We start from the raw sequence: 23,628 nt of genomic DNA, 5'->3' as shown, positions 1-23,628 counted from the left end.
GCCATCCTTTATGCCGAAGGTGGTCAGTGAGTTGTCCCTAAACCAATGTATCCACCTCCCCACAACCCAGAATGACAGTGAGAGTCCTGCATTCCATTGATGTTCACAGACAACTAAGATTCTACATTGAGAAGCTCAAATCCATTAGGAGATCAGAGCAACTGTCACCATTCACCCCAGGGCCCTGGGAAAAGCTGTGACAGTGTGTTTCTACATGGATTTCCAAATCCATCTCCTTTTGCTATACCCACCATGGAAAAAATAGGCTTGAACATAAAGGCCCATTCCACTAGGGCCATGGTATCCTCTGGAGCATTTTTCAAGGGGCTGGACACCACCTCTATTCTAGAAGTAGCTACTTGGATATCGGTCTACACCTTCACCAAACGCTACAAATTGGTTCACATCTCCAGAGCTAGAGCAGGGTTTGTTAGGGCAATCCTGCATGGATTTTTGGTAAACAGTTCTAAACCACCCTTCTCTTTCCCTTTGAGCTATGGTACTCACCCAAAGGTTATGAATACTACAACATGAGAATAGAAGGATATAGAATAGTTGTGTAAAATCTTACCATAGCCATAGATATCCTTCTCCACATTGCAGTATTCTATCCCACCCTCCTACCCCCTGTACAAAAAAATTGGACTTGCTGGATGATTAAGGACTCATACAGCTATCCTGGGACTGGAGCACTCAGTTCTGAGGAAGGTATGTGCAGACATCACTTTTATGATCCATGCTCCCTATGGCCATTGTCAGACTTTCCAAGTACCTTGCAGTGACTAAAGCTTTTGTATACTGGCCATTCAGGTTGCTAGGTGGAGGCTAACCCAAAGGATGTTCTTCATCTCACATTGCTGCAGTCCTTACTTATGGGTAGTCCGCTGTCCTCGGTCGGCCCGAATACCAAAGTATTAGGCTGACGTCGGTCATGGGCGCACAGCCCTGACATCAGAGCGTCAGGGTATAAAAGCGCATGACCGACGTCATATCCTCAGTCTTTTTTGCCGCATGGTCCGATGCAGAAGCAGCGTTGCAAGTGCCGTTCGGCTTTCTGAAATTTTTCGTTTTCGGAGTTTCAGACCGATACCAAGTTGGGCTAAGTACCCCGTTGGGAACATTTTTGTTTTTTCTTGCCTCAGTTATTTACCGGATGTCAGAAAAAGTGAATAATTGTATTTCTTGTGGGAAGCAGATACCGCATAGGGATTACCACTCGCTTTGTATTCCTTGCTTGGGACCGGAGCACGACGTAGTTGGGTGTCGGTTTTGTGCTAGGTTTAATAAGCACACTATTAAGAGAAGGCTAGATTGCGCTAGGTTAGTCTTTGGCAAGCGGTGTAATTATAATATGCCGTCGGATCCTCCGACGCCCGCTTCCACGAAGAAGCGTAAAGACAAATCTGTAAAGCCTAGGCAGGATGATTCGTCCGTTTGGACGCCGGTCCTTAGAGACTACAGTGGAACAGGTGGATCCGGCTGAAGTTTCTGTTGAGTCTCAGGGGGAAACCTTGATTTTACAGGATGTGGCCTCACAGGAGTCAGGTCAGGCTGAAGGGGCCTCTCAGGTTACTATTCTCCCGTCTATGCCTAAGGGGGTTAGGCCTTCTGCTACTGTTTCTAGGGCTCCTTCTAAGGGCAGGTCTGTTTTGCCTTCTTCTGGTGTTAGTTCTGGTTCTTCAGGGTCTGTGCCTAAGAAACATATACTTAAAATGGCAGAAGATTTGATTACTTTAATTAGAGGTTCCATGCCCCCTCCTGATAAGAGGCCCAGTGTAGAGCCAGAGTTGGAAAGTTTGGAGCAGGCCTCAGATGATTCTGAGTCTTCTGCTGAAGACATTCAAGATTTTCCTCCTTATTCGGATTCCGATGCAGAGGATTCCACTCCTTCTGCTTCCCCTCCAGAGGATTTCTCATTTTCAGAAACCTTACACTCTGAGGGAACATTTTAAGTGGGAAGGACAGGATTACTCAGATTCCAGAAAGAGGCTTAGGGAGTTCTTGTTTTACCACAGCATAGACCCTTGGCTATACCTCCTGTTTTGGATGTTGTTCAGGATGTTTTTCGGAGGCCTCATTTAATCCAGATTCTATGCCTCCTGCACCAGTTAAACCGGACAGGTATTATAGGGTACCTGAGGCTCATAAATATCTATATAAGAGTCCTAGGGCGGACCCAGAAACTATTAGTCAGGGGCCTAAGGGTGTTAGGGCTTCTGTTGTAAAGAATCCGGTTCCTCTAGATAAGGAAGCTAGAGCTTTGGACAGATGGGGTAAGAAGGTGTATACCTCTTCTACTTTAGCAATGAGGGCTTTAAATTGCCAGTTTCATATGTTGAAATATCAGAATTTCCTCCTTTCTCAGCTAAAATCTAAAGTGGATGCTTTGGCAGAGGGCATAGAGTGTAAAGAATTGCAAGATTTGGTGCATGTTTCTGAACAGGTGGGGAAACATTCTTTGCAGTGTGGCTTTGATGCTTTACAGGCTTCTTCTAGAGTAGCTGCCACAGGTTCAGTTCTTCGTAGGCACGCCTGGCTTAAGGATCAGAATTTATCTGAGCATGTTAAATCTAGAATTCTGGATGCCCCTTTACAGTCTGAAGTTTTGTTTGGTCCCCCGGTGGAGTCTGTTTTGAAGAAAATGGAGGACAAGGCTAAGTCTATGCAGACTGTTAAAGATTTTTTGCAGGTGCAACCTCCTAAGTTTAGTAGAAATTGGCCTGCTAAGGGGTGGACGTATCCTTCTTCTGATTCTCAGTCTAGGGGTAGATCTAGGCGTGGTAGGGGCAGAGCTCAGAGTACCTTCAGGCCTAGAACATGGAGTTCGCCTGCTCAATCTGCTGGTGAGGGTAGGGGCCAGTCCTTTCGTAAACAGGCCCAATGACCTGCATTTCCAGCTGCCAGATTCTTCTTGCCTGGCAGCTCCTTTGGGAGGAAAACTAGCTCTCTTCAAGCAAAACTGGCTTTTAATCACCCAAGACAAATGGGTGTTGGACATTATAAACAAAGGTTACAAGTTTTATTTCCATACATTGCCTCCTTTCAAAGGTATGCCAGACATTCCTCCTCGGCAAAGGATAGAGGCTCACAAACAGATTTCATTACTTCTTCACATGGGAGCTATACAGCCAGTACCTCTATCAGAAGTGGGTCTAGGATTTTATTCCCACCTGTTTCTAGTACCAAAGAAAGGGAACACGTGGAGACCGATTTTGGATTTATCTCTCCTCAACACTTATTTGGACATTCCAAAGTTCAAAATGTTGACATTACAACAGCTTTTACCTCTGCTGGGAAAAGATCACTGGATGGTAACTCTGGATCTAAAGGAGGCTTATCTTCATGTTCCTATCAGGCCCAGTTGCAGGAAGTACCTGCGTTTTCGAGCTGGAAATTTACATTATCAGTTCTCTGCATTGCCCTTTGGCTTATCTACTGCCCAGAGTGTTCACAAAGGTTCTGGCTCCAGTGATAGCCTTTTTCAGGATGGAAGGAATACAGATTTATCCTTATTTGGACGATTGCCTGATTATTGCACAAGACAAGGACGAGCTTCTTCAGCATCTACAGTATGTGATGGTAGTGTTAAGATGCCTAGGGTATTCTGTGAATGAAACAAAGTCCAGTCTAGTACCCTCTCAGGACATGTGCTTTCTGGGTGTGAGACTGAATACAGCTTCCCAGATGGCCTTTTTGACCCCGGACAAACAGAAAAGCCTTTCACTTTATTTCCATCAAATGTCTCTACAGTCCAGGCTGACTGCAAGGACAGTCCTTCAAGCCTTGGGGTTCATGGCATCTTGTATTCTGGTGCTTCCCAATGCCAAATTGCATATGAGGAAGCTTCAATGGTATCTCAAAATGTATGGACACAACACTGCCAAGATCTAGACACTGTCATTCAGATAATACCTTGCATTCAGAAGGAATTTTTGTGGTGGGCTCAGGAATGTCACCTAAACAAGGGACTCTCTGTGACCCGACCAGAGGCGAGTCAGATTCTAACGACAGATGCCTCGGACAAGGCTTGGGGAGCACACCTCAATGGAAAATGGGTGCAAGACATGTGGCCTGCCAGACTTCAACATTTGCATATCAACTTGAAGGAGATGTTAGCAGTCCAATTTGCATTGATGGCTTTCAAGGATTTACTTCACCCAGGGCAGGTGTTGATTCTAACAGACAGCACAACTGTCATGTGGTACATCAACAAGCAAGGGGGAACTCATTCGTACCCTCTTTGCAGACAAGCGATGATTTTGTGGGAGACAGCTCTCAGTTACAACCTCAATCTTCAGGCAAGATTTCTACCAGGAGCACAGAACTCCTTAGCAGATGTATTGAGCAGACAAATAGTGGATCCTCACGAGTGGAAATTGGATCCTCATGTATTTCAAAAGTTGACAGTGTCATGGGGAACTCCAGACATAGATCTGTTCGCTTCTCCACTAAATTACCAGTTGCCAAAGTTTTGCACAAAAAGGTATCATCCCACAGCTTGGAAGGTGGACGCTCTGTCATTCAGTTGGAACAATCTTCATGTATATGCCTTTCCACCTCTACCTCTTCTGCCCAAGGTTCTCTTGAAGGCCAGACAAGACAAGCCATCCATGATTCTGATAGCACCGGATTGGCCTCGACAACACTGGTACCCACTACTGAGGAGTTTGGTACGAGAGCCTCCATGGCCTCTGCCTTTGATTCCGCACCTTTTGTCTCAGGAGGGCAATCACTTTCTCAATGTCAGAATTCAGTCTCTGCATCTAACAGCCTGGCATATTCTGTTTTAGACTCTGGAGGTTCTCAGCTTCCACAACAAGTTTTGAATGTTATTTTGGAGGCCTAGTACAAGGAAAGTTTATGCTGATAAATGGAGGAGATTTTTTATTTGGAGCAAAGGGAAGGACTTTGATGTTTCCAAGCCTAATTTGAGTGCTTCTTTACAATATCTTACTGAGTTATTGGACAAAGGTTTGTCCTTCTCCTCCATAAAGGTTCATGCTGCAGCCATTTCGGCTAATTATGACTGTGACCCTCCTTTATTCTCTCATCCTTTGTTTAAGCAGTTTCTCAGAGGGGCAAAGAACATAAGACCCCCACGTAGAGCTCCTACTCCTGCTTGGGATCTCAATTTTGTGTTGGAAAAGCTTACTCTACAACCTTTTGAGCCTGCAGCTACTGCCGAGTTAAAGTATTTGTCATGGAAGACTGCTTTTTTGTTGGCCATTACTTCTGCAAGAAGGGTTTCTGAATTACAGGCCCTTATGGCAGTGGAGCCTTTCTTGATTTTTCATAAGGATAGGGTATCTTTGCGTACTAATCCTTCCTTTATGCCTAAAGTGGTTTCTAGTGTGGCCTTAAACCAAACTATTCATTTGCCTACTTTTTATGCAAATCCCCAAAATAAAGGGAGAAGATTTTGCATACTTTGGATATTCACAGGCAGTTGCGTTATTATTTGAGCAGAACCAGGGAGTTCAGACAGTCTCAGCAGTTGTTTGTTTCTTTTGCTTTGGGTTCACAGGGTAAACCTGTTTCAAAACAAACTATTTCTAAATGGATTGGGTTTTGTATTTCTTTTTGTTATTCCCATCATGGTAAGGAGATTCCGGCTGGAATCAGACCTCATTCCACTAGAGCTACTGCAACTTCTACTGCCTTTCTAAGGGGGGTAGCTACAAAGGATATTTTGGAAGCAGCCACTTGGAGTTCAGTACATACTTTTTCTAAACATTACCACCTTCCTCTTTATTCTAAGTCTAGGGCTGGATTTGCCACTGCAATATTACAGGGCATTTTAGCAGCCCCTAATGCTTTATGATTTTGCCAACCTCCCTTTCCTTTGGGATTCTACCCATAAGTAAGGACTGCAGCAATGTGAGATGAAGAACATAGTACAGTTTTGTACCTACCATAAATGTAGATGTTCGAAGATCCACATTGCTGCAGTCCAATTTTCCCTCCCTCCTTCCCCTCTGTAGCTTAGCATGGTTATAGGGTTTGGGTGATGGCTGTAGTTGGGCATATCTTTTGGGAAGGTACTCTGTTTTTTGGCTGTGGCCTTTCTTTTAGGGCCTTCTGACATCTGGGGCAAGAAAAGACTGAGGATATGACGTCGGTCATGCGCTTTTATACCCTGACGCTCTGATGTCAGGGCTGTGCGCCCATGACCGACGTCAGCCTAATACTTTGGTATTCGGGCCGACCGAGGACAGCGGACTACCCATAAGTAAGGACTGCAGCAATGTGGATCTTCGAACATCTACATTTATGGTAGGTACAAAACTGTACTTTATGAATACTGCAACATGAAAGAGAGGGACATCTATAATTGTGGTAAGATTTTACACAACTATTCTCTCTCAGGAATGTGAAAAAGTAAACCTCATAAAGTCAGTGACTGAGTTTGAGTATGTTATGAAGCTCTCCAACTGAGACACTATCGTGTTGAATTGAAAACAGACAACACTGGATATGAATGGTTTGTACTTATAATGATAGATCCATGTTGTCTGATTTAATCTGATTCAATCTCCCCCTTCCTATACTGATGCACAGTTTCGGGGTGCCTGGGTGGTTACTACTTAATTCCCTGTGAGCAGTCCTCCTGTGACTGTTGTCTTCCCTCCCTTTGTTTTTTGTGTTGATATTGTCATATGTACACAGCTGTAGGATATTTGTGCTATATGGGGTCAAACTCAATATGAGTTATTAGGGTGGAGTACAGGGGATTATGGATATGGGAGGAGTCAGAGCACTGGAATTGTAAGAAACTTCAGAGTAGATTCCAAAGTCAGATCAGATGACGCATGTTAAAAATCAGACATGGATCAACAGTTATGGTAAGTACATCAATTTTTTCCAGGGTGCAAACCCCCCCACACACACACCCGCTGCTAATTGTATATCCAAACTCTTGAGATTGGAGTTTAGCGGGGGAAATGCACATTTCCTGGTCCCACCGTACTGCAGTCTGAGGGTGAGAAAGCTGGTAAAGTTCAACAAACTGATTTTTGATCAGGTACACAACGGCTTTCTCATACTTTGGAGGGGACTACTCAGTAAAAAGATATGCATCTGTGTTGTGTGTGTTGTGAAACTGATTTCCACTGTCTTGGTTGCAGTGAGGAAGGGAAACTGTTTCATTGCATGTTGCTAGTAGAGTTAGCACCTGTCCTTCCTGTAGGGTGTTTCTAATTTGGGTGGGTTTTTTTTGGAATGGTGTGGAAACTTTTTTTTTTTTAGAATATGTATTTTCTGAGTTTTCTCTAAATGTTATAGAACTCTGTAGCATTGCATTTAAATTATCTTACCATATAAAGTAATATAAACCACCAGCATTGCATATCACTAACTTTGGTAATAAGATGGAAAAATTCATTGGTTGATGGCATGGTTTATCCTACAAAACCTTAAAATTTCAGTAAGAATGTCCCACTTTGGGCATCCAAAAAGAAACAAATGGAACCCTGTTAGACCTCTCTTTATATAGTGACCTATTTGTAAGAAGTGATCATCATTCTGCATGTCTCTGTGTCATTTGGGTTATTTGACAAAGTAAGCCAATAATGGCCAGCTTTCAAGAGCTTGGACTATACCCTCACTTTCTGCAACAGCTGATTAAGAATATCCTGAGAAAGAAGCCTTCTGCTGTCACAGTTATTTCTGCCATCCAAAGAAAGTCCTTTGACTCTTCATAGGATCCAGTGCTGATTTTCCTAGCTTACTGCTTGGATAAGCCCCATTTTGGTAACCCCTTCCTCTAATTTTATCAAGTTTATTATTCATTCTATTTTTTTAAATATTTTATTTATGTTAGTGTTTACAGTAATTTCTCTGGTAAGTTTGTTTTTTATCACTGAGAAATGCTTGTTTTTTTTTTTACTGTTTGAGGAAACTTTCAGTGTTTCTCAGAAGTGCAGTATGCAAGCATGTGTGCGCATACTTAAACTCTAGGGGCTTTCTTGTGCAGTGATAACCACAAAATAATTGCTTGTGTCTTTACTGTTACTTTGCTTTTTCATCTTTTGGTCAGAAATTTTTTTTGCAAAACATGGATTTTTCAGCATTTAGACATTTACTACTTGTATGACTTTGCTATGTTTGTTTAACATTGGATTGTGATTTTACCATGAAATAAGATTTTTGAATGTACTTTGAATATTATACTTTGACAAAATATAGTTTAAATTGCTATCAAACATTTTGTGGCAGTTTAATTTGGTTAGTATGTGGAGCTAATTTTTAACACTCATTTGTCACGTTGGTTACTTTAGTGCTTGGACTTTGTGTACTAGAAATTCTTTAACTTCTGTCAGTTATGAAAGAAGTCTGAACAGATTTCAAACTATTTTTTGTGAAAATAGTATCGTTTTTGGCAGAGTTTAGTTACTAGAAGCTGTAAGTAATTGCTGTGATACATTGTTCAGTACTGCCAAGTTTATTTTTCTAGATGGTGTCTTCACTGACTTGATGGCTCCTAACTCTGGTACCCCACATTAAATCAAGTTATACCTAAAAAGAAAATAAAAAATATGCCTCTGCTTACAGTTAGTGACTCTGTCAAGACCACTGCTCGACTTGCAGACCACTTAACTTTTGCCCTGTCTAATGTGGTTTAGACTTCTTTCAGGGCTGTTTCAGTACATGGCGTAGGTGTGGAGAACCAAACCCTTTAGGTTTAGGACTAGCCCGGGGTAAGAGACCCTTTGCCAGACATAATACTCTGACCTCATATTTTTTCTAGTAGTGAAGTTCACAAGAAGACAAAGAAAACATTTCATCATACAGCTGATAATCAGATTGTAGTTGTTAAGGCTGATGTAGTTTTCTTAGATAAGTGTATTTTTCAGACAGTTAATTCTACTGGTTGTGTTCCCATACATGGCTCTGATAGTTTGGCTAGAGACCTTCCTGATTCACAGAATGATGAGGATAATGTTGATTTCCTGGTTGATAGTGAGTCCATTCAGTGATTCTTTTGAACCTAAGCTTACTTTTCTGCTGATTGCTGGATTTAGTGGTTTTACTTGGGGACAGTCAGGAACTACCCCAGAGTTAAGCAATGTATATGATCTTACAGACAACAGTATACCCAGATGATGATCGTGTTTCACTGTTGCAGTCATCTCACTTGGGTTATCCTGCCAGGGGTGGCCCTTAGTCGGCCCAAATACCAGAGGCTTAGTATTTCTGCGAAGGTTGCCGTCGCTCCAGGACTGACATCAGGTTGTCAGTGGTATAAAAACAGGCAGCCAGCATCATTACATCAGTCTTTCTTGCCGTGGTGCCTGAAGCAGTTCGCACAAGTGCTCGGCGGCCGCTACCCGAGTTTTCATTTCTGAAATTGAAGTTGAAGTCTTCTAAAGCTAAGTACCCTGTTGGGGATCCTTTTTTTTTTTTTTCTGACCGATGTCAGAAGTAGTTAACAGTTGTCTCACCTGTGGAAAGCAAATACCACATCGAGATTTCCATTCTTACTGCATCACCTGTTTAGGCCCAGACCACGACGTCCCTTGCTGCCAGTTTTGTGCTTTGTTAAATGCCTGAGCTATTCGTTGTCAGGCCCTTATTGTAGCTAAATACTTTCGTTCTCTATCTCCATATTCTGAGATGGCTTCGGTAAGCCATACGACTACTGATCTTCCGAAAAAACATAAGGATAAGACGGAGACAGACTGCACAGGTCCAAAACTTCCGATGACGCTTCCGTTAAGCTAGTCACCAGTTTGCCGGTACTAAGTGAGGTGCTTTCACAGCCCTTGATGCCCACATTGATGAATTTGCAGGCCGCTACTGAGACCCATTCGGAGTCTGGTATGCCACAAGACTTTTCTTTGACTATGGAACCTGCGGATGTCTCTTGGGTCCGGAGCTGCTGTGCAGGCACTGGCTTCTGAGGAAGTTCTTCGCACTTCCGATACTGGACACAAACAGACTTCTTTCATGTCTTCAGTTCTTTCTAAAACTACCAAGTTTCTAAGGTCTAGAGTGCAAGCTACTCCTAAAAGACCAACGACCCAAACTCATGCACCTGCTTCCTTGCCACAATCATAGATGCTTAAAATGGCAGAAGACCTTATCATGCTGATTAGGGGAAGCCAGCCTTCTCCTGCTAAAAGAAAGAGACTTGTCCCCAGCACCTTTATCTGACCATGAGTCCCGACTTTGAGGTTTCTGATTATGAAGAAATGGCCTTATCTGCTTATGAGGATTCAGATGCAGAGATCCATTCCTTCTGCCTGTCCTCCAGGGGATTTTTCTTTTGGGGAAACCCTACATACTGTGAGAGAGCACTTCAATTGGGAATGCCAAAATTATCCTCAATCCAAAAAGAGACTCAGGGAATTTTTAGATTTACCGCAGCAAAGATCCTTAGCTATACCCCCTGTCTGGATGTTGTGGATTATGTCTTTATTTTCCTGATACTTTACCTCCTGCTTCCAGGAAACCGGACAGATTTTAGAGAGTCCCTGACTCTCACAAATTTATTTTCAAAAATCCTACTGCTGACCCAGAAGTCATCTCCCAAGGCCCTAAAGGAATAAAAGCAACTACAGCTAAGATTCCCACCCCCTCGGACAGGGATTCTAGAGCCTTAGACAGATGGGGTAAAAAAGTATATATTTCTACAACTCTTCCCATTAGAGCATTAAATTGTCATTTCCACATGCTGAAATACCAGCAACATACCATGGAACTCATAAAACAAAAACTGTCTACTTTCCCACAGGAACTTATGCATTCTGCGAGCCAAATCAGTAAGCATACCCTTCAATGTGGGTTTGACGCCCTAGAAGCATCCTGCAGGGCAGCGGTCACAGGTTTTGCACTTCGAAGGCATGCTTGGCTTAAGGTACAGACCTTGCCAGATCATGTTAAATCAAAATCATTGGATGCACCACTGAACAAAGACAATCTGTTTGGCACCAAAGTAGAGGAGGTTTTAAAAAAGTTAGAAGAAAAAGCTAAGTCTATGCAGGCAGTTAGACTTTTTGCAAGTTCAGCTTCCAAGATTCAGTAGGCATTGTCCCTCAAAACATTGGTCCTTTCCTGCCCCCTCAAGGCCACCTCAGACAAGACCTAGGGGTAACAGACCCCCCCCCCCAGATAGTCTCAGGATATGCAGAGATCTAAGCAATGGAGTACCTCCACTTCTAAACCAGGGAGTGATAAGCCACCTCCATATGGAAAGAATTCCCAATGACTCCTCTCACCTCTGCCCATCTGTTTGTGCCCCTAGGAGGAAAACCTGCCTTCCATGCAGAAAATTGGGCCTCCATCACCAACGATCGATGAGTCCTCAACATAGTGACCCAGGGGTACAAATTTTATTCCCACACATTGCCCAACCCCAAAGGAATTCCCAGATCTTCCTCCAAACCAGTGGGCAGAGGCACAAAACCAAGTTCATTCCCAGCTCTCCATGAGGGCAATTCAGCCTGTTCCTGCAGATCAGATAGGTCAAGGGTTCTATTCCAGACATTTTCTGGTACCCAGAAAAGAAGACACCTGGCGCCCAATATTAGATCTATCTATTCTAAACACCTTCCTGGCGGTACCAAAATTCAAAATGCTCTCACTGCAGCAGCTTCTCCCTATGCTGTCCAAAGATGCCTGGTTAGCCACTCTATACCTCAGAGGCCTATCTGCATATCCTAATCGGAGATTCTTGCAGAAAATATGTACATTTTAATGCAGGATCTATGCATTATCAGTTCTCTGCACTTCCCTTAGGCTTATCCACTGCTCCCAGAGTTTTCACAGAATGCCTGGCTCCAGACATTGCTTTTTGCAGACAAAGAAATATTCAAATTTACCCTTACTTGGATGACTGCCTGATTAAGGCAGTCAGTCAGGAAAAGCTGTTACAGCACCTGACATTTGTAAAGGACCTACAAACCTCACTGGGGTACACTAGCAATGAGAAGAAATCCAAACTAGTCCCCAGTCAAAAAATTGTATTCCTGGGAGCTAGCCTGGACACAGCATCCCAGATGGCATTACTAACTCCAGAAAAACAAGCCTGACAGGCTACTTCTCTCAACTGGCCACCAGAACCAGTTATCCGCAAGGAAAATCCTGTAAGCTCTAGGGTTCATGGCCTCCTGCATTCTACAAATTCCATATGCCAGACTACATATGAGGAAACTTCAGTGGTACATATAAATCCTTTGGTGTCAACATTCTCATGACCTGGAAACTATTATACCTATGATGCCCTGTCTAAGGAAAGATTTTCTTTTGTGGGCAGCAGCATGCAACCACAACAAGGGACTTTCCTTTTCACAACCCCACGCCACCCACACCATAATCACAGATGCATCAGACTATGCCTGGGGTGCTCACCTGGATGGCAGGTGCATTCAGGGCAACTGGAGCACAAACCAAATTCATCTGCACATCAACCAAAAAGAAATGCTAGCTGTTCAGCATGCTCTGACAGCTTTCAGATCCCTGCTCTCTCCAGGGCCTTTACTAATCAAAACCAACAACACCACAGTAATGTGGTACATCAACAAGCAAGGGGTAACTCACTCTTACCCTCTCTGCAGGCTAGTCATGACCCTTTGTAACATGGCCTCAGCCATGCATATTCATCTTCAAGCGTAATTCCTGCCAGCCAACCAAAACTCTCTGGCAGACAACTTAAGCAGAAATCTCCTAGACCCACATGAGTGGCAATTAAACCACAACACCTTCAACCTTGTGACCTAAAAATGGGGTACCCCAAAGGTAGATCTATTTGCCTCCCCCTACAACCACCAGCTCAGCAAATTCTGCACCAGGGAACCCACAGCATGTTCTGGAAAGTGGATGCCCTATCCTTCCAGTGGAAAAACCTCTCAATCTATGCATTTCCCCCTCTACCTCTTCTTACCAGAGTATTACTCAAAATAAGGGAGGAAAGACCAAGGGCAGTCCTGATTGCCCCAAACTGACCACGCCAACACTGGTACCCACTACTGTGCGGTCTGTCCCCGTTGCCTCCATGGCACCTATCCCAGATTCCAACTCTCCTGACTCAGCAGGAGGGAGAGTTCTTGCATCCACAGTTGCAGACCCTGAACCTAGCAGCCTGGCTTATTCCTTGACTTCTCCTCCAGTGGCCGTCCTAAAGCAAACAAGTCCTGGATGTCATGCGTGAAGCCAGACAACCCAGTACTAGAAAATACTATGCTGACAAGTGGAAAAGGTATTGTTCCTGGATCCAGACTAAAGGAGCTGACCCAGCACAGCTCTCCTTATCTTTCATCCTGGATTACGTCCACAGGGGCCAATCCTTCTCTTCCATTAAAATCCATGCCTCTGCCATCTCTGCACATTACAGCACTGAGCCACCTCTCTTCCCACACCCTCTCATCAAACAGTTCCTGAGAGGGGCTAACAACTTAAGGCCACCAAGAAGAGCCCCAACTCCTCCTTGGGACCTTAGCTTTGTGTTGGAAAAGCTCACGCCCCCCCCCCCCCTTGAGCCTGCAGCTTCAGCAGAGTTAGAACCTCCTCTCTTGGAAAACAGCCTTGCTTCTGGCCATCACTTCAGCTAGAAGAGTGTCTGAGCTACAAGTACTTATGGCTATGGAACCTTTCATCATTTTTCATGCTGACGGGGTCTCCCTCAGGACTAACCCAACTTTTATCCCTAAGGTGGTGTCCAGTGTGGCTCTCAACCAATCTATTCATTTGCCCACCTTTTTCCCTAAACCTCAAAATAAGGGGAAAAGTATCCTGCACTCTTTAGATGTGCACAGACAGCTCAGATTCTACCTGGATTAGGACTAAGCCCTTTAGGAAATCTAACCAGTTACTAGTCAGATTTGCACCAGGGGCAGAAGGCAAAGCCATATCAAAACAAACCATCTGCAAATGGATGGCACACTGCATCCATTTCTGTTACAAACACCATGGGAAACCACCCCCACAGGGGGTGAGAACACATTCTACTAGGACAACATTAACCTCTGCAACCTTTCTCAGAGGGGTCCCTACCACGGACATCCTGGAAGCTGCAACATGGAGTTCTGTTCATACCTTCACCAAGCATTACCACCTGCCTATCTTTTCAAAATCCAGGGTAGGCTTTGCAACTGCAGTCCTGCAGGGCATACTAGCCAGCCCCAACTCTTCTTGACTGCCTCCACCCATTCCTCAGCTTTGGGAATCAACCAAAGTGTGATGACTGTAACAGTGAAACATGAAGAACATAGAACAGTTGTGTAAACTTGCCATAAATGTAGATGTTTGAGTGTATTCACTGCTGCAGTCCTGGCTTCCCACCCTCCAGCCCCCTTCTCTCTCTCTCTCTTCCTCACCCTTACAGGGCTATTGGTGTTTACTTTCTACTGGTGGTGTTACTCCACCATAACTTAGCTCCCTATTGGGTGCTCCTGACATTTGGGGCAAGAAAAACTGATGTAATGGCATCTGCTCCTGTTTTTATACCACTTGACGACCTGACGTCAGTCCTGGAGTGACAGCAACCGATGCAGAAATACTAAGCCTCTGGTATTCGGGCCGACTGACTGCTACACCTGGCAGGATAACCCAAGTGTGATGACTGCAACAGTGAATGCACTCTAACATCTACATTTATGGTAAGTGTACACAACTGTACATTCTGTGGCTACCCCCTCAGTGGCCTTGGAATATGTTTATAAAGCTAACTGCTGGACACCAGTATCTATTCCAGCAATCCCTAGAAAGGCTTAGGAAATACTGGGCCTTCCCTGATGGGACGGGGACGGGGGGTCTCTTCTCATTTGTTTTGCTAATTAGCTGCCTGCCCAAATAAAAAGTCCTTGGTGTCATCTAATTTAACACCCCCTGATAGAGAAGAAAAATCTTTAGGTCTTCAGGGCAAAAGGATGCCTTACACCCTGATAGAGAAGAAAAATCTTTAGATCTTCAGGGCAAAAGGATGCCTTTCTAATAAATAAGCCTTTAGAATGTTGAGTTATCAAGGCTGTATGTGAGAATTTATTTTACAGTGTGTGTACAGTTGGGATGCTTTTGCTGCATTCTTGTTTGCAGAGAAAAAGTCTTATGTGAATGAAATTGTTTTAATTTGACTGGTTTTGAAACATATTCTGAGAGATGTCCTTGAATGTGCATATACAGATAGTATGTTTGGTTATATAATAAGAATTTTGATTTAAAAGTTGAAATTTTGAATGCACCTCTAAGTGTTGAATTGTTGTTTGGGCCCTCATACATTCTCAAGCACTGGAATGATGGAAGAAAATGAATGCATAGTGTATAGTGTATCTAAGATGTTTCATGTACCCAAATTCTACCCAAAGAAGCAGTCTTCCTTCAAGGGGCAGAAAAAAATTCCAGCCAAACCAGGCAGGGCGACAATTCTTTGGAGCTAAACAGAAGATGTTATGTAGTCCAGTCTCACCTACATTCTTACCCGTGGGTTCGGAGCTGAATATCTGCTCCAACTCGGCCACACTTTTCTAGCTCAAAGTCTTCTATTGGCTGGGCTAAGCAGGTATCCCATGGTGCACTGCTCCATATCCCCAAATCTCATTTGCCACTTGTGTAGCTCAGACGTGGTCTCGCTCTTGGCTGTGGCTAAGTACATTTTTTTCTTGTTATTTGAGAAAATTTCTTACAAACAAAAAGCTATTTTCATAGCTAGTGTCTATTTAGTGTTGTTTTGGTATTAGTTAGTGTGTTTGTGGTTTGTGGTATCCCGCTAACTGTTCTTTCAGGCTAGGCCCGATGTTCATCGTGTTACCCTGCTGCAGTTATCACACTTGGGTTATCCTGCCATCAGGCGGTCCCGCAGTCGGCCCAAATTCCAAAGTCTTGGTCCGGCGTCGGTTGCTGTCACTTCTTCCCTGACGTCAGAGCGCCAGGGGTATATAAGAGGCATCCAACGCCATTTTCTTCAGTCTTTCTTGCCACGCAGTGCCCGAAGCAGAAGCAGTTCGCAAGTGCCGGTCGGCCGACAACTGAGATTTTCAAATCGAGTTTCAGTCCGAAGTCTTCAAAGCTAAGTACCCCATTGCGGAACCTTTTCTTGCCTCAGTCCGATGTCAGAAATAGTTAATAATTGCATTTCTTGTGGGAAGCAAATACCTCATAAGGGCTTTCATTCTTATTGTATACCTTGCCTAGGCCCAGACTACGACGTCACTGGTTGTTGGTTTTGTGCTAGGTTCAATAAGCGAAATATAAAGCGAGACTTTGATTTCGCACGACACTACTTCGGTAGGAAATTTAATTACACTATGCCGTCGGAGCAACCGACTACCGGCGTGCATAAAAAACGCAAAGATAAAGACAGGCAGCCTAGATCCAAGCCAGACTCCAAGGCCTCGGCTGGGCCAGTCGCCGGTTCTCCGGTTTTCAGTGAGGCGCCTACGCAGCCCCTGACTACCGCAGAATTGGAACGCCAGACCGCTTCGGATTCTCTAGCAGAGTTCTAGGCCGATTCTGATGCTGAAGATTCCATTCCCTCAGCTTCTCCCCTTGAAGATTATTCCTTTGGGGAACTTGCATACCATGAGGGAACATTTCCACTGGGAAGGTCAGGACTACTCCGACTCAAAGAAAAGGCTCAGAGAGTTTCTTTTACTCCCCCAGCACAGACCTCTTGCTATCCCCCCAGTTTTAGACATTGTGGATGATGTCTACTTAGAATCTAGTCTAAATCCAGATCCTCTGCCTCCAGCTCCAGCCAAGCCAGATAGATACTATAGAGTGCCTGACTCTCTCACAAATTCCTTTACAAAATCCCTGTTGCTGATCCAGAGACAATCTCCCAGGGTCCCAAAGGGGCTAAGGCTTCTATGGCTAAAAATCCTATACCCTCTGAAAGGGACTCCAGAGCACTAGATAGGTAGGGGAAGAAGGTTTACACCTCAGCTACTCTAGCTATGAGAGCACTAAATTGTCAATTTCACATACTTAAATACCAATTCCTAATGTCTCAAATAAAACAAAAGATGAGCACGCACCCTCAACAGTCTGAATTCAAGGAAATGCAGGATCTGTTGCATGCAGCTAAACAGGTGGGCAAGCATACTTTACAATGTGGATTTGATTCCTTGGAAGCTTCCTGTAGAGCAACTGTTACTGGGTCTGTCATACGTAGGCATGCTTGGCTCAAGGAACAAACTCTGCCTGATCATGTTAAAGCAAAGTTACTAGATGCACCCTTACAGCAGGATGTCTTATTTGGGGCTAAAGCAGAAGAGGTTTTGAAGAAAATGGAGGATAAGGCAAAATCTATGCAGACGGTCAAAGTTTCTTACAGGTACAGCCCCCATGCTTCAGCAGAAATTGGCCAACAAATTGGTCCTTTCCAGCTTCTGACAGACCACAGAGGGCTAAATACCGGCGCCCAAGGGGCAGAGGACAAGCACAAATCCCTTACAAACCTCGCCAATGGGGCACTGCAACACAGAAGGGAGGAGAAGACGGGTCCCAAACTACTAGAAGGCAAACACAATGACTTAAACCTCAAACTGCCAAACAAAACTCTCTTGGCAGCTCCCTTGGGAGGAAAATTAGCACTTTTTGCAGACAACTGGCGTATCGTCACAAAAGACAAATGGGTCCTAGACATTATCTCACAAGGATACAGATTCCATTTCCACACCTTGCCAAGGATAAAAGGAATGCCAGACCTGCCACAGAATCAATGGGCAGCGGCACAAAAACAAATTACAGCTCTCATGGACATGAGAGCCATTCAACTGGTACCTACACAGGAACAAGGCCAAGGATTTTACTCAAGGCTCTTTCTAGTCCCCAGAAAGGACAATGCTTGGAGACCCATACTGGACCTTTCAATTCTAAATACCTTCTTGCAAGTACCCAAATTCAAGATGCTAACACTACAGCAGCTTCTTCCCATGTTGGGCAAGAAAGCTTTGCTATAACGTTGGACCTCAAGGAGGCATACCTGCATGTCCCTATCAGACAAAATTGCAGTAGATACCTCCGTTTTATTGCAGGTTCAACCCATTACCAATTATCTGCACTGCCCTTTGGCTTATCTACTGCTGCGCCCAGGATCTTCACAAAATGCCTGGCACCAGTAATTGCATACTGAATTCAAATATATCCATACCTGGACGACTGCCTCATCCAAGCAGAAAGCAAGGACATTCTCTTACAACATCTGGCTATTGTAAAACATCTTTTAAGTTGCCTAGGGTACACAGTAAATGAAAAGAAATCAAAACTAGTGCCCTCACAAAATATGACATTCCTGGGTGCCAGCTTGAATACAACAGCCCAGATGGCTTATCTGACACCAGACAAACAACTACAACTAACTCAATACTTCAAAACAATGGTGACAAAGACCCAACTCCCTGCAAGAAAAATTCTGCAGGCCTTGGGCTTCATGGCATCTTGCATACTAATACCATTTGCAAAACTGCATATGAGGAAATTACAATGGTACCTAAAAAGCTTATGGACTCAACACAGCCACAGCTTGGAAACAATGATACCTCTCATTCCCTGCCTTCAACAGGAGTTTCTATGGTGGTCACAGGCATGTCACCTCAACAAGGGGTCAGCCTTTCACCTTACCCCCAGCCAGGCAAATTATGACAACAGATGCATCGGACTATGCCTGGGGGGCACACATGGCAGGACGATGCGTTCAAGACATATGGATTGCAGATCAAAGAAATCTGCACATCAATCAAAAAGAAATGCTCACTGTACAGAATGCCCTGACAGCCTTCAAGGACCTCTTACATCCAGGACAGCTTATAATGTGGTACATAAACAAACAAGGGGGTACACACTCCTACCCTCTATGCAGGCAAGCAATGACCTTGTGGAACACAGCACTGGCGTACCAAGTTCAATTACAAGCTCAATTCCTGCCAGGAAAAAAGAACACATTGGCAGACGACCTAAGCAGAAACATCAAGGATCCCCACGAGTGGAAACTGGATCTGCAAGTATTTGCAATGATAACTCAAAACTGGGGGCTCCCCGACCTGTTTGCCAGCCCCCAAAACTATCAGCTACCAAAATTTTGCACAAGGACATTTCACCATCAAGCTTGGAAAGTGGATGCACTCTCATTCAGTTGGAAAATGCTAGCAGTATATACCTTCCCTCCATTGCCCCTTCTCACAAAGGTGCTGCTGAAAGTCAGGATGGACAGACCCCAAATGATACTCATTGCCCCAGACTGGCCACGCCAGCACTGGTACCCACTATTAAGGAATATGGCCCAGGGCCCACCATGGATTTTACCACAAACTACTCATCTGCTCACACAGCAAGACAGTCAGATTCTACACAGCCAGCTCAAAACCTTAAATTTGGCTGCATGGCAAATCCCCTAAGCAACCAGCCAGCTCCTCTTTCACAAGCTGTTATGGATGTAATTCTGGAGGCCAGGAGGCCCAGCACCAGGAAAGCCTACTCAGACAAATGGAAAAGGTTTTGCGCCTGGAACCAAGCTAAAGGCCAAAATACCCTTCAGCTGGACATACCTCAGATTCTGCAATATCTAACCGAAATGTTACACAAAGGGCTTTCTTTTTCATCTATTAAGATCCACGCCTCAGCTATTTCAGCTCACTACAACACGGATCCTCCCTAATTTTCACATCCACTTCTAAGGCAGTTTCTCAGAGGGGCCAAAAACATTAGGCCTCCCAGGAGAGCACCAACACCAACTTGGGACCTCAATTTTGTTCTGGAAAAACTTACATTACCTCCTTTTGAGCCAACTTTCTCAGCTGACTTGAAGTTTATACCATGGAAGACTGCCCTGCTGCTAGCAATTTCTTCAGCCAGAAGAGTCTCAGAGCTTCAGGCACTTATGGCAGTACAGCCTTTCCTCATTTTTCATCAAGACAGAGTTTCTCTACGAACTAACCCCTCCTTTATGCCTAAGGTGGTATCCAGTGTGGCTCTAAAATCAACCCATACATTTACCCACTTTCTTTCCAAATCCACAGAGCAAAGGAGAAAGACTCCTGCATTCCCTGGACATTCACAGGCAGCTACACTACTATTTGGATAAAACTAAGGTCTTCAGAAAAATCTGACCAGCTTTTTGTATCCTATGCTACAGCATCACAAGGAAAGGCTATCTCAAAACAGACCATTTCCAAATGGATAGGACATTGCATACGTTTTTGCTACACCCACCATGGAAAACCAGTTCCTGCTAGCATAAGGCCCCACTCTACCAGGGCAGCAGCTACATCTACAGCCTTCCTCAGGGGGGGTGCCAACCAAGGATATTCTGGAAGCTGCAACTTGGAGTTCAGTACACACCTTCACCAAACACTATCACTTACCACTTTACTTTAAGACTAGAGCTGGCTTCACCACTGCAGTTTTGCAGGGCCTCCTAGCTTCCACTAATCCTGTTTGACTCCACCTCCCATCCTTAGTTTTGGGATTCAACCCAAGTGTGATGACTGCAGCAGGGTAACACGATAAACATAGTACAGTTTTGTACCTACCATAAATGTAGATGTTCGAGTGTATACCCTTCTGCAGTCCATGTTACCCTCCCTCCATCCCCTCTGACCTAACTAAAACCTTTCAATACCTTAGATTCTGATACAACCTTTGTGGTGTATTTGCTTATAGCTGGAGGGATGTTTTGTTTGTGCTACACTTTTATTATTGGTACTATCTACTGACCACCTTTTTGGGGGGCACCTGACATCTGGGGCAAGAAAAACTGAAGAAAATGGTGTTGGATGCCTCTTATATACCCCTGGCACTCTGACGTCAGGGAAGAAGTGACAGCAACTGACACCGGACCAAGACTTTGGAATTCGGGCCGACTGCGGGACAGCCTGACGGCAGGATAACCCAAGTGTGATGACTGCAGCTAGGTATACACTCGAACATCTACATTTATGGTAGGTACAAAACTGTACTTTTCAGTTAGAGGACCTAGTCCTCTTGTTCTGTTGTTCGCGCTAAAACCGTTTAATTTAGAGGTTTTAGTGTCCATTTTCCCCTTGCTATTTGTGGTCAGTAAACCATTTTAGTTAGAGGTTTTTGGCCTTTTTTGTTTCAGTGCGTGTTCTTTCTGGGGTTTGTGTGTGTGTGCTGTGCAGTTGACTAACTTGTTCCCACCTTTTGTGGTGTTGTGTGTCTAGGTCCTTTCTTGTGAGACAGTGACTAGTGCTGTGTTGGTTTTTTGTGATTGCTTGTTGGAAAATGTCCAAGGATTCCAAAGAGCACAAACCTTTGGGTTTTAAAAAATGCACTAAGTGCGGTTACAAAATGTCCATCACCGATGGGCACTCAATTTGTGTTTATTGTTTGGGAGCCATCCATCTGCAGGAGTCCTGCAGCTTCTGCCATGCTTTTAGTCCCAGAGTGCTCCAAGAAAGAAAGAATAAGCTGATTTTAAAGGGACTCTTGAAACCCTCTTTCGAAGAGGCCATGGATTCTTCTCCCAGTGCTAAACCTAAGTCCTCAAAATCTAAAAAGAGATCTCTGGCTCCTTCAGTTTCTTCTGAGCCACCGGAGAAAGTCAGAAAACTTGCTTCGACCTCCTCGGCTCCACTGTCCTCGGGGCCACAGGAAGTGTCGGTGTTGATGGAACTGGCGTCAGCTCCAATTATATTGGAACCTCTTCAGAGCCGATCGCCCAGTCTTAGACCAGTTTCACCTGAGAGGAGATCTCTATCTCCCTCCCTGACCTCCAAATCCACCAGGACCCGTTCTGATGTGGATGTTGATATGGTGGTGCAGAGGCTCCTCCAGTCACCGGTTTTGGCAAAATTGCTTTCGGCTCCAGCCCAGTTGGCTCCGGAGCCCATCCCAGCCCCTTCTTCAATCATTTCTTCAAGTGCATCTCTGTCTTCGGAGCCAGAGTGTTCCACGCCGTGTGATGTTCCTAGGTCGGTTTCAATGCCCCCCCCCCCGGGCCTATCTGTACCGATGTCGGCTCCATCCACGGGGTTTGGGACTCTAGATTCTTCAGTCGGGCCCGAGGGGAACATCTCGGGACATATTTCTGTTCCGAGTCTTCAGCTCGGTGCCTCGGCTCCTATCTTGGTCTCTGAGGCTGGCCAGTCCTCTAACTCAGGGGGCCTGCCTTTGAGGCCATGTGGACTGCGCTGGCCAGATAATCAGCTATGTCATGCGGGTCAGTCATTCTGGACCCCTACCACTCCGGTGAGAGCCTCTGATCACCTCCTATCTGTAGACAGCGGAGCACCAAGGGCTAGGGATACCCCCACGAGTGGTCCCCAAGTTTCTGAGGGCCCATCAGAGTTCATGCCTGAGGAGCCCCCTAGAAAGAAAATGTGCAAGAGGAAGCACATAGACTCCCAGGATGAGTCTCTCACCTCTGATATTGACCTCGAGGAATCGGAGGGGTCCCCCAAGTCATCCTCTGAGGATGTTTCCTTCTCTGACATCCTGGAGATACTGAAACAAAGAGGTGACTGGCCGTCCAAAGCCCCCTCTGAGGAGGAGTCTGTCTTCCTTAAGGCCTTTGGTGCTCAGCCCTCCACCTCCTGGGTGTCCCCACCCTTCGAGCTCCTAGATTTAATTTGTCAAAAGGTGTGGGAAAACCCTGATTCTGTGGTGCCTGTACCCAGGTGTCCCAACAAGTTTCTTTCTGCTCCCCTGGGTAAGGAGTTTCTGTCCAAAGGAGTCCCTGTGGATGCCATGGTGGTGGCAGTGGCCACTCAGAAGGAAGTAGTAGAGGCTTCTTCCTCCGTCCATCCTCCTAACAAGGAGTCTGGACCATGGACCGGTACGGGAAGCGTACCCTCTCGTCAGCAACCTTTACCTTACGGTCGCTGAACTATCTGTCTCATTTCACTTGGCTCCAGAGAGATCTCCTCAAGGAGGTAGGAGATACTCTTGTGGGTAACATTCCTGAGGCGGTGGTCCAGACAGTTAACGCACAGGTGTCTACCCTCAATTCCATAGTCAACTCCTCCATGCGGCTCATTTCATATGCAGCCAATGGAGCAAGTAGGGCAGCAAGCTCAGGAGTTGCCCTTAGAAGGCAAGCCTGGTTGTGCCTTTGTCACTTCACGGAGGCCTTCAAGTCTTCTTTCACTGACTGCCCCCTTTGATAGTTCTTCTTTGTTTGGAACCAAAGTGAAAGACACCCTCACCAGATGTGAACAAGAGGGAAAGACCCTGTCTGCCGTAGGGGTCCATTTTTCACTTCCCTCTAGGCCTTACCCCAAGGCCCAGCGGGGTGGGAAGATGTGGTTAAAAAAAATCAGAGGATTTTTCCTGCCGCACAAGGTGAGTCCCCCTCCAGAGGCAGAGGAGGGGGAGGGTATTTAGGGAGATGCCGCCCTAGAGGCAGAGGGGGCCCCCGCAATTCGGGAGACTCGCAATTCCTTTCGCGGCTCCCCCTACTCTCGTTCCTGAAGGAGTGCCTGGCTGTGCTTATCCGGAGCCAGTCGGGGGTCGGATTTCGTTATATCCGGAAGCCTGGAAAAGCATCACCCAGGACCGATGGGTATTACAAATAATTTCAGGAGGTTGTCATCCCGTTTACGTCAGACCCCCCTTCAGTCAGAAAAATCCCGGACATTCCACCCAGTCAAAGGGATCAAGCAGCCTCAGAGGTTTCAAAGCTGCTAGGAAAAGGAGCCATCGAGCATGTCCCCTCAGACCAAGTTGGATTAGGGACTT

The sequence above is a fragment of the Protopterus annectens genome, chromosome 5.part0 (assembly GCF_019279795.1).
Source record: "Protopterus annectens isolate FY-2018-M chromosome 5.part0, PAN1.0, whole genome shotgun sequence".
NCBI lineage: Eukaryota > Metazoa > Chordata > Ceratodontiformes > Protopteridae > Protopterus > Protopterus annectens.
The sequence above is the reverse complement of the archived record's forward strand: the minus strand, read 5'-3'. Positions refer to the sequence as shown.